The sequence below is a fragment of the Chinchilla lanigera genome, unplaced genomic scaffold (genome assembly GCF_000276665.1).
Source record: "Chinchilla lanigera isolate Chin_1 unplaced genomic scaffold, ChiLan1.0 scaffold00012, whole genome shotgun sequence".
Taxonomy (NCBI): Eukaryota; Metazoa; Chordata; class Mammalia; order Rodentia; family Chinchillidae; genus Chinchilla; species Chinchilla lanigera.
In genome coordinates this window covers 15,154,874-15,166,099 of record NW_004955413.1, presented here as the reverse complement: position 1 = coordinate 15,166,099, position 11,226 = coordinate 15,154,874, and the positions used below count along the sequence as shown (strand labels likewise).

General features: G+C 40.0%; 1 pseudogene; it reads right to left on the bottom strand.

The window, feature by feature from the left end:
- Positions 1 to 10,571: 10,571 nt before the first annotated feature.
- LOC102003333 lies at positions 10,572 to 10,999 on the bottom strand (annotated as a pseudogene).
- Positions 11,000 to 11,226: the final 227 nt, after the last annotated feature.

Here is an 11,226-nt window from a genome sequence, read left to right as displayed (position 1 = left end):
GATTGGACGAGAATTATGTAAAATGAGATTGAGCTAATCCTTTTGTTTATACATCACAGACTTGAAGACAGCTATGAAAACAGTGACTGTACCCTGTTTCAGCACACAGCATGGTGCGCCCTGATGTGTCAGATGGCTGAGAATATGTCATACCTTGTCCTTAGAAAGTTCAGTGGTTCTGATGAAATGCCGTGGAAAGAACCAGGCTCAGTGGCACATGCCGGTAGGCTGAGCTACTCCAGAGGCTGAGGCAGGAGGATCACTGGATTCAGGAGTTTGAGGTCTGAACAACATAGTGAAACCTTGTCTAAAAAATAATAAACAGAGGAGGGGGCTAGGGATATGGCTCAGTGTATAGCTCTTCTCTAGCCTGCATGAGGTCCTGAGTTTGATTCCTCTGCATTGCAAAAGGAGAAGAAAAAAAAGCATCACATTTTAGGGCTCAGGGATCTGTGTGGCTCAGAGATAAAGCCTATACCTAGCAGGTGTGAGGCGTTGGATTTGATCCTTAGTGCTGGGGAGAACACCACCACCACCACCACAGCAAAACCCAATCAAACCAAACCATATCAAAAGAGCACACTATTAAAAATGCAGCACTATAGATCAGAAAAATGTCCCATAACAAAATTCCTACACACCCTCATTAACTTAGTCAGTAGATGCAGCATAAGGATAATTTATTACATATTTATATAGCCAATGTAATGCATCAACAACTTAAAAACTAAAATGTTTGAATTCCTCTTGTGTTAAAATTAATTTTGTGTATATTTTCAGAGTATAAAGCCAAAAAAATCTATTTATTGGCCAATTATTTAAAGTAAAATGTGCAATTTTCTATATTGTGTGAGGTTTAATGTATTTATTGGATTTTAAATTGTATTTTGATGCAATTTATTTTCCTTTTCCAAAATGCACATTCATTTCTGTTCCTAATTTTGTATTTCCACCTTTGTGTGTGTGTGTGTGTGTGTGTGTGTGTGTGTGTGTTTAAGGAGAGCTTCTTCAGATTAGAACACTTAGGTAGTAGGTAGCAATGCCTTCCTTAATGATTTGTGTGTTGTCAGGCCCGAGGACCTCTTCCATCCTTGTTAAGGGGAAGGCTAACATTTTCTTCTTTCATACAACACAGAATAGAATAGTTTGGGGCTTTAGCATCTGTAAAACTTGATTTCCCTTGGATGAATTAGGTGTTTCTGTCCTGTGAAACTGGGGGTCCTGAAATGCTATTTTGGAAGTACTCAGAGACAGGGGTTTTCTGTTAATTATCAGATTTAATAAAATACACACACACACACACATACACACACATACACACAAAATCACATGCCTTGCTTTAAGCTTGTTTTCCAATATTTATGTAACAATTCCACTCATGTCGTATATGAATTCAGCTTCCATTTGTGCTTCATATCCTTGAATTATATATTCAATGGAGAATTCTTAACCACTCCATCCTTCAGAAACGGCTCTTCTGAAATTTCCCTTGTAAAGATAGGCAGCATGCACAGAAGACCAGTCAGAGCTTTGAACTCAGACAAACAGAGGTAGATGGAGCGAGATCAAGGCCTGAAACAAAACAAGTCAATGTAATAAGAATCTTAATTCCAGAAACAGAACTATCAGCAATGTATTTAAAATTTTAGCCTGAGTGTATCAGCTGCCAAGAAATAACCCACTAAATAAAAACAAAAAGACAAAAATCACTGAGTATAGTTTGAAAACTTGTGAGAGCCAATGGTTTAAGCATGTACGTAAAAAACAAACAAAAAAACCCCAAAACAACAACAGCAACAACAACAACAACAACAACACCCAAAGGAAATAAAAAAGAAGACAAAAGATGAATCGAACAGAGGGTGTACATTTAGGTAGGAAGCTCCCCTAGAAATTACTGAGCGGAACAATGGGCCCCCTCTGGCCCGATGGCTACATAGAAGGCACAAGCCTTGGTACTTGTTTTTCTCTAGCCCTAGATTTGGTGTCTCTTTCATGCTGTTTGTGTAGCTAGAAATAACATTGTTCTTCCCTCATTCCCACAGAGGCTTTGCCATTGAATCTCTGAGGCTACTACTTACCCCTCCTTTGGGAAATTGTTTATTTCCGCTTAGGTGGAGCTGGGAGCGCAATTTCCAGCTGGCAGCTCAAGTGCCTGGAGCTCTTTGCCTTTTCCATCACTGTGGAAAAATTAAACTAATCTGCAGATTATGAAATACGTGCTATTGGAGCACGTGGGAGACGGGATAAGGAAAATCTCAAATTTGAGAACAGGGTACAAAATGCTAAAGTAGTCAAATTTAGAGTATGGTTGGGAACTCCAGAACAGCATAAAAGCTACTAATAAAAAACACCTGAAGGCTTATTGTCCCCATTTGTATTGTACTTTTTTTCTTTTTACTACCCCTTGCAATTTAAACGATAATAAGATCCTTTAGAATTTTTGTCAGTAATCAGGCTACTAGAGTGAAATGAAAAACTATTGCATTAAATGGATAATTCTGAACTGCACTTAAAAAAGAGGCTATATTTTAGCAAAACATCTCAAAGTCCCTGCTCGACAAGTTACCTCCTCTGCAGAGCTGTAATAATGTGACCCAGTCTGCTGAGTGTCACATGATGCTTGTTTTGAGAATATTTTGCATTTCTTAGATGAAGGGCATGCTTGAACACTTCAGATTACCATAACACAGGCTTATGTTTCAGCCACTTTAATTCACATCAGTCTCACTTTTCACCCAATCTGTGTTTGCTCTGGTCACCCTGAGAATGGTACGTTTAGTAAAAGGTATTTAAAAAAGAACCACAAATGCAGACTTTAAAAGGTATTATCTTTTTTAAACCTATGAATGTTTTCCAAATTTCAGCCTTAGGAATGAGATTGCTAGGTAATTAAAAAAATTTTTTTTTGCAGTGCTGGGGATCAAATGCAGAGCCTCACATGTGCTAGGTGATGTTTGTTTTTTATGTACATGCTTAAACCACAGGTGCTAGCTCAACCACTGAGCTATACTCCCATCCCTAATTTCTTATTTTTGGTTTTTTGTTTTTTTCTGGTACCAGGAATGAAACTCATGACCTGTGCTTGCAGTCAGGCGCTGTGCCTCTGAGCTAAATTCCCAGCCCCTCATCCCTAATTTCTAATGGAAGGTCCTGGACTGGAAAAACAAACCAAAAAGGAAAAAAATGCATCCCAGTGAACTGAGGGAAATCTTGTTTCCTCTTAACTCTTTTCTTTCAAGGGTAGAGAAAGGGTAAAGGTAGATAACCATTTGTTGTGTTCTCTTAGGATTTGTGTGTGTGTGTGTGTGTGTGTGTGTGTATGTGTGTGCGTGTGTGAATGTGGATCTGGGGTTGAAGCCAGGGACTTTGCACTGAGCTCCATCTTCAGCCCTTTTTGTTTTTTTATTTTGAGACAGAGTCTCACTAAGTCACTAAATTACCCAGGCTAGTCTCCAACTTGTAATCCTCCTGCCTCAGCCTCTCAAAGTGCCGGGATTAGAGGTATGGATTTATATTTTACATTTTAATTTAAATTTTGTCCATGTGCTTATAGACCTCTTTATAAAGAAACATATTAAATACCCATAAATACTTATTAAATCTAACAACATACCTGCTACAGACTACATGGTCCGTGACTCAAAACACTTTTCATAACTCAGTATTTCTCTTTATTCATGTGTATCATTTTCACAGCCAGAAATCAAACAGGAGAGGTAGACACGTAGGCTGGTGAAAAGCAAATAAACCTAAACAAATAGATCCTTTTGAGGAAAAAAAATGTAAAGCTTGCAACAATTAAGAAATTTCTTGCCATAAAACTTGATCTTGATTCTTTCCATCATTTTGTATATCAGGAGTGGGATTTACAGTGGGATTAAAGCAAAGTCTTATCTTGCTATCTAATAAGAGTAAGATAACTCTTCTGCTGAGGGAAGAATCTTCTAGATAGACACCTCTTTGTTGTAAGTAATTTATCACAGTTTAGTTTTACAGTCTTAGCAGCCTGTGTTCAGAGGCATTTTTAGAGAGAGTAGAGGAGGGTCCGGGTGAACACTCGGGCTACAGCAGACCTGAAACCAGGGAGGGAATCAACAGCTGCATTTGAAGCAGCTGGTAGAAAAGAGCTCCTCCGGGGTGTGGTTAGTGACTGTGGGATGGAGGGTCTGAGGCAGAAGGCTCCGGTCCTGTGCAGGGAATCCAGAAACTGTAGCCAGCACATGGCGCAGGCCAACAGCTGAAGTTGATGAGGCTATGGTCCAGCGGCCTGGGACATGCTGGGTACAGGGTCTGCAAATGAGAGAGTGGATGAAGTTTCTGAAAAACCCAATTACATGATCTCCTTTAATCCACATCTCTCCTTTTCCAATCTATTTATCACCAAGATGTCAGAGAAGTCTTTACAAATATACAAGGTTCACATATTTAAGTTTTAAAAATGTATTACACTGAAAGACACATTGCCACTAATCCCCCTCAGAATACTCCCTCTCACCTGGAACCCACCTATCCCATCACTGTTGCCCCTTTCTGAAGCAGTTCGGGGAGTGCTCTTGTGAGGGTCTTTATGAGACATGAGCAAAACTACAGTGAATGCTGCTGCCATCCAAAGGAAAGACAGGCTCATAAAAAACATGACAATGTGTCCTTGTCCACCATGTTAAACAGAACTGGCATCATGAGACTCTGGCTCTTCCCCAAAGTCAAGATGACCATGAAAGACGTGTTTTGAATCGATTCAGGAAATTGAGGCAGTTACAACAGGCCAACTAAAGACACTCAGAGAAAAGAGCTGCTTCAGAAGTGGCAAGAAAGATTCTCACCATGGTGTTCCTTTAGCGTCTAAGCCAAACCCAACCCTTATCATGGCCCATATGCCTTTATATGATAATGCTTTCCTAATGCATCCAGCCATTCTCCCTGCAGAGGTCTGCCACTGCATCCTTATCCCAGCTGTTCAGAACCCACACTCCAGCTTTACGTTGTCTACTCTGCCTGAATCTGTCTTATTTGTTTGCAGAAGCCACAGCTTGTCTTTTAGATCACAACACACAAGTTACTTCCTCATGGAAGTAGGAACTGAGGGAAGCCCTCTGTCCTATGCTTTTTTGTAGCTGTCCTTGCACCTTCAAAGCAGTTGTCACAGGAGTGAGAGATCATTAAGCATGCAATTGGTTGGTTGACACAAGTCTCACAGGCTAAGACTGAGGCTTTATTAGACTTAGATCCCACATCACATTTCACTGTACACTCAATGCCTGTCTATCTCACGATGATTTGTAAAGTAACTGCTTAGTAAATAGTTAAGGAACGACTGAATGCAGAATAAAAAAAGTTGAGCATCTTACCATGTCTTAAATCATAGTATAGTGGGGCTAGGGTTAGGGTTACAGTTAGTTCTAGTCTCTTCCTCTTCTTATAAGGCCCTGGAAGCCATGCTGGGGGCCTTACCTCCATGACCTCATCTTAATCTAATTACTTCCTAGAGACCTGCTTTCAAATATCATTGCCACATGAATTTGAGGATGTTTCCAACACATGAACTTTTGGGGGACACATTTACACCATAGCACTGTGCTTCCATCTGGACACTTCTTTGGAACTTGTGGGCCTACTGGGTGAAGGACTGATCTCATAAGAGCCAGTCTCAGGGCTGGGGATTTAGCTCAGTGGCACAGCGCCTGCCTGGCAAGTATAAGGTCATGAGTTCAATTCCCGGTACCAGAAAAAAAAAAAAAAAAAAGAGTCAGTGATTCTGCACAATCTAATCACACTGGGCTCTGATATAACACCTGTTATGGTTTAGATCCAAAATGGTCCCCTGTAGTTTCATGTGTTTAGAGGCAGAGTTTTTGGAAGGTGATTGGATCATGGTATGGGGAATGCTATATTCATCAGTGGATTAATCTATTGATGAGTTCAGTAGTTCATTTGCTGTTAGGAGATGGGGTAGGGTTGGAGGATGTAGATCACTGGGGGATGTAGATCACATGAGCTAGAAGTGGTGCTCTTGTCCTCAGCTCCTCGCTTCTTCCTCTCTCTGTGGTTCACGGCTGCCATGAGTTGAACAGCTTTTCTGTCATCCTGTTTCTGCATTGGAGCCAGCCAACCATGCACTGAACCCTCTGAAACTGTAAGCCAGAGTAAACTTCTCCTTTTGGTTGTGGATGTCAGGTATTTTGTACCAGTGAGGGGAAAGTGACTAACACAACACCCCTCTGGTCTACCCAAATGCTTTCTTTTTCACCATCCCCAACACACCATGCTTTGTCACTCATTTTTGCCTTGACATATTCTGTTGGTGCTGACCAGGAAGGCCATTCTCTGCTGAGCAAATTTTGAATCCAGTTTGAGTGAAAATCCTTTTGCCAGTATTTTCAGATACATCTTCCCCTCATCAGAGTTGAGGACTTTTCACTTCCCAATATTAGCTCTGCACTTAACCTCTCACAGCAATTAGCACATTTTATGGGCTGTCTTCCGCTTGATATCAGAAAATATTTTATTCATCTTGATTAAACTAGTGCCTTCCTAACACCATATCTGGCTTATAGTTAGCTGTTTCCTGAAAGGGAGATGATCCTATCAGCTTACCTCAGGAAGTAAATTTCTTAGGAGTAGATTCAACATAAAATTTTCCTTGGCTACCACCTCCTTCCCTACTGCAAAACACATCTAGGATACTTTCTTTTCTCCCTGATTTGAATAGTGTGATATTGTGATTCACAATAATTTATATAAGTCGTCTTTGTATCTGTTTTCTGGCAATCAGCTCCTGAAACCTTACAGCGGTAGTGGTGAACCTGTCATGATACAAGGGGTTGTTTGTACCACTGAAAGCTCCAAAAGGTTTGCTATCATTGCCCCAGTGTCTCCTATGCAGTGTATCTTTTTGTATGTCAAATGAGGTGACTGATGGCTAGAAGTGCCTGGGTAACCTCAGGTTGGAGACTAATTGCCATGGCAACCAGTCTTGTGATGAAAGGGTTGGCTCTTTCAGCTACAATTTCCTCCATACTAAGAATGGGAAGGGCTGGAGGTTGACTCAATCACCAATGGTTAATGACGGAATCAATCATGCTTATGTAATGAAATCTCCATAAATATCACAAAGGGTTGAGTTTATTGAGTTTCTAAGTTGATGATCATATGGAGATTGATATCCTCTGGAGATGACATGGAAATTCTAGACTCCTTTCCCCAGGCCAAACTTTATGCATCTCTTCTATTTGGCTGTTCTTGAGTTGTGTTCTTTTTATAACAAAAAGGAAATAGTACGTAAAATACTTTCACCAGGGCTCTGGGCCACTGTAGTAAATGATTAGATGGAAGAGGGCATTGCAAGAAGCTCTGGCCTGCAGCCAGTTGTTGAAGCACAAGTGATAACTTGGACTTTTGATAGGAGTAGGTAGTGGCAGGGTAGGAACACTGCCTTGTGGCACTGAGCCCTCCTGTGGATCTGATGCTATCTCCAGGTAGATAATGTCAGACTTGAGTTAAATTCTAGGATACCAGTGGATGTCTGCAGAGAACTGTATTATTGCTCAGTGTGGGAAAAACTCACAGATCTGATGTTAGAAGTGAAGTTAAAAAGGTGTTTTCCTACAGAAATAGACATTAATATCCCTCTCTTGATCTTAAAATCTGTTTTTGGATTACTGAAAATAATATAATGATGATGGGGTCACTCCCAAAGAGCTGCTGGAAGAAAAAAAAAAGGGACAAATTTGGTGTAGTCTTAAATTAAAAGATCCTTGAGATAAAAATGGAGAGAGACCCAAAATTATTCTTCCTTATAGGAATATAGTGACTGAGTTGCTTCAACCCAAAACTCAGATGTGCAAGGAAGAAAATTTGTAAGTTTTTCCTCCCTACATTCCAATTGAGTATGTCTTTGTAGACCTTGTCCTTCCTAGCGGTAGAATCCAAATTTTATTCAGTTTTCACCGATTCCAGTTACTTTTGCTTTAGCATTTAACTAACTTCGTGGCCCAGGGGAGGAAGTATCTGCTTCTTGGTTAGTGGTTGTCTATGCTGTCTGCTAAGATCATCCTGTGTGGTTTCCGGATGTAGTTCTTGGTTTACAGTAGCTTCATGGAGACACTGATGGTTCTAACCCCAGCCATATGGCTCAAGCTTCCTCATGCTGCACTGTCCCCTTGTCATGAGTATAAAATCCCTGAGTCTTCACTTTTTAACCAACTGTACTTTCCTGGGGACTGCTGAGACCTAAGCTAGTCTGGTTTTCTACAGCCTTAGAGTATTCTAGTAAGTGATAGTAGCCACCAAGAAATTAAGTGACTCTCCCAAATTATGTCACAAAACATAGACCTAATTTGGAGAAAAACCACCAACACCATTTATTAGTAATCAGGCTCAAAAACATTTCTACAGACTCTTCTGCAAGGGCAATGAAGTCCTTGCTTTCTATTATTTTGGGTGTTCCATCTAGCTCTTTGCAGGAACTATTTAAGCAGATGCAATAATAACCAGGGGCAGAATCCTGTGCTCTTGCAATGGGAAATCTAACTCAGTGATAGGGTGCAAGATCACTTAAGAGTCACACCATGGGTATTTATCCTCGTGAGTCTAGGATACAGCCTGTGTGGATTTCCATATTCTGTTCATTACACAAAACATCTTCAATCCCACTAATTTCTTCAATGAGAGCCTTTCTAACAATCATTATGCTACTAGAAAAGCTTCTACTATTGATGGAAATATGGATAACAGGAAGTGCAGATCCATATTTACTGTCTTCCTGATTTGAATATCAGCTGACCACCCCTGGTAATTCATTTTAGGATTTGGGTGTCTAAAAAAACCTTGGGATGTAGCCTAAACCAAGAAGTTTATAATATTACACTGGTTATGTTGAAGGATTTAAAAGTACGTTGTAGATGTATGAGGGACAAAGAAAATTTGAAGGTCTCTCCTACAATTCTGTTCAATGGGTTTTCTTTAGGCTAATTTTGCTCTTGACATCCAAACAGCCCTCTTTTCTGCTAGCCACCTGCCATAGGTGTAGGAAATTCTGCAAGGTGCACCTCTTAAAGGTCCAGGCAGAAGAGCTGTCCAGGTCTCCTCTGCTCTGATCCAAGGCTAGAAAGTTTCCTTTCCCTCCCTTTGAGACAGTGAAGGAAAAGTGGCAATGAGTAGGACCTAGGGCCTCTCAGCAGTGTCTTATACCAATGTAACCCTCTCTGATTTTTTTTTTTTTCAGTTCAGAAGAGAAAAACAGGCTTGGAAAATATTACTTCTAAATGTGTTGTTCACCTCCAGACTTTGACTACTAAAGTTAGCCAAGAATCTGTCTCTTTTGTACTTTGGTTCTTCCATATTAATGAGCCTTGTGGACAATGATGGATTTCAATGCTAAATTGCCTGGATTTGAGGAGGGTGGTGGGGTGGGATGGGGTGATGATACATCAGTTAATACTTCAAAATACTATTGCACCCTGTAAGTGTACCCTTCTCCCCCTGAGGTTGGAATACAGAAGTCTGTTTTCTCATAAATCATCAGCAGGAGGTAGATAACTCTTTGAGATAAATGCTAACATTTTTCTTTGTGACAAAAGAGCCTACTGATAAATTGGGGAAGAGAAACATTTAAACTGACTTGATCTAAATTTAGAAAGGAAATCTCAGCACTTTTCCTTTCTTAAAATAATCTAGTTTATCCTCATCTTAATCAATCATTACTGCTCAGAAGGTCGCCTTTTCTAATTAACAAATGAAAACAAAATGATTATAAAGAGCCACAAAATGTCTTAATTCTTAAGTATGGATAGAGGAGTAATAATGTAAGAAATGCAACAGTAAGGGAGAGAGGAGGAAAGAGAGCAGAAGAGAAAGTAAAAGGAATTGAGATGTGTTATGTACCAACATGTATGAAGATTTACCAACATGTACCAACACCCCATGATGACTGTAATCATTATGTACTACAAACATGTACTAATAAAAATATTTTTTAAAATGTTAATCCTCCCCAATAGTATCTGGGACATATATAAGGAATTCACTAAACATTTTTGTTTGGATGAATGAATGATTGAATAAATGGAAGTATGATATCCAAAGAGCTTGTGTTTGTGGAAATCAAACCACAGGCAAAGGCATGACAAGCATACATACAGAAACTTCTAGATGATGGAGGGAATTTGTTTCTGTAGAAACGATTGTAGAACAAGCACCACATTAGAAAAATCTGATAGGAGAATTAGAAATATGGGCTCAGTGACTCCCTCCTATCTGTCCTTTTCAATGTGGAGTCCAGAATCTCAGGTACTAGGCGTCCTGATGGGAACAGAGAACCACTGCTTTGACACCCAGTGGGACAAGAAAGAAAGCCCCAAGATGTCCTTTGTCCTATTTCCAGAGTCAGAAAACAGAAGAAGGTGCAAACTGCCTACTAGAAATTTCAAAACCTTTACTGAAATTTGACTTCTATATTGTAGTAAATTTATTTTTTTTAACGTTAGTTTTTTTAATCAAAGTAATACAGGAACACTATAGTTTAAAAGGTCAATGATTTTAGAAGGCTTATAATAAGAAAAACTCTTCCCTTACTTTTGTTGACTTCCTATTCTTTTAAAAAAACTGTTAATGATGGAAACAGAAAACATATAAAACTGAAGCTTCTGGAGGAACTACTTGTTCTTGTCTGTCTAGTATCTCTCCTGAAGCATGACCTTCGCCTCCTGATGGGCCTTGCACTTGATAGCTGGATCTCTGAAGACATCCTCGAGGGCAAGCGGTGATTGTAGTTCTAAACCTTCACAAAGGACTTGATCTTTGATCTCTGGGCAATTTTCTTTTTGCCCATGGTGGCTATTACTTTATGGGGACAGTGGTTAATTCTAGCCACCAGGTCAGGGCTGTAGGGTTGGTTGGAACTGGGGTCATTGATGTTCTTTATGATGAGGGCTTTGCATCTGGAGTAGCATCCAGCCAGGATCAGCACCACTTTCCCTAGTTTCATGAGCTTGCGCATATCGACAGCACTGAGCCAGGCCTACAGCAGAGAGCTCCTTCCTCTTTTATTTTTATTTATTTATTTATTTTTTTGTTTTTTTTTTTTTTTGGTTTTTCTCCGGTACCGGGAACCGAACTCATGACCTTGCGCTTGCCAAGTAGGCGCTTTTGCCGCTGAGCTAAATCCCCAGCCCCACTCCTTCCTCTTTTAAAAAAAAGTTTTATTGGGGCTGGGGATTTAGCTCA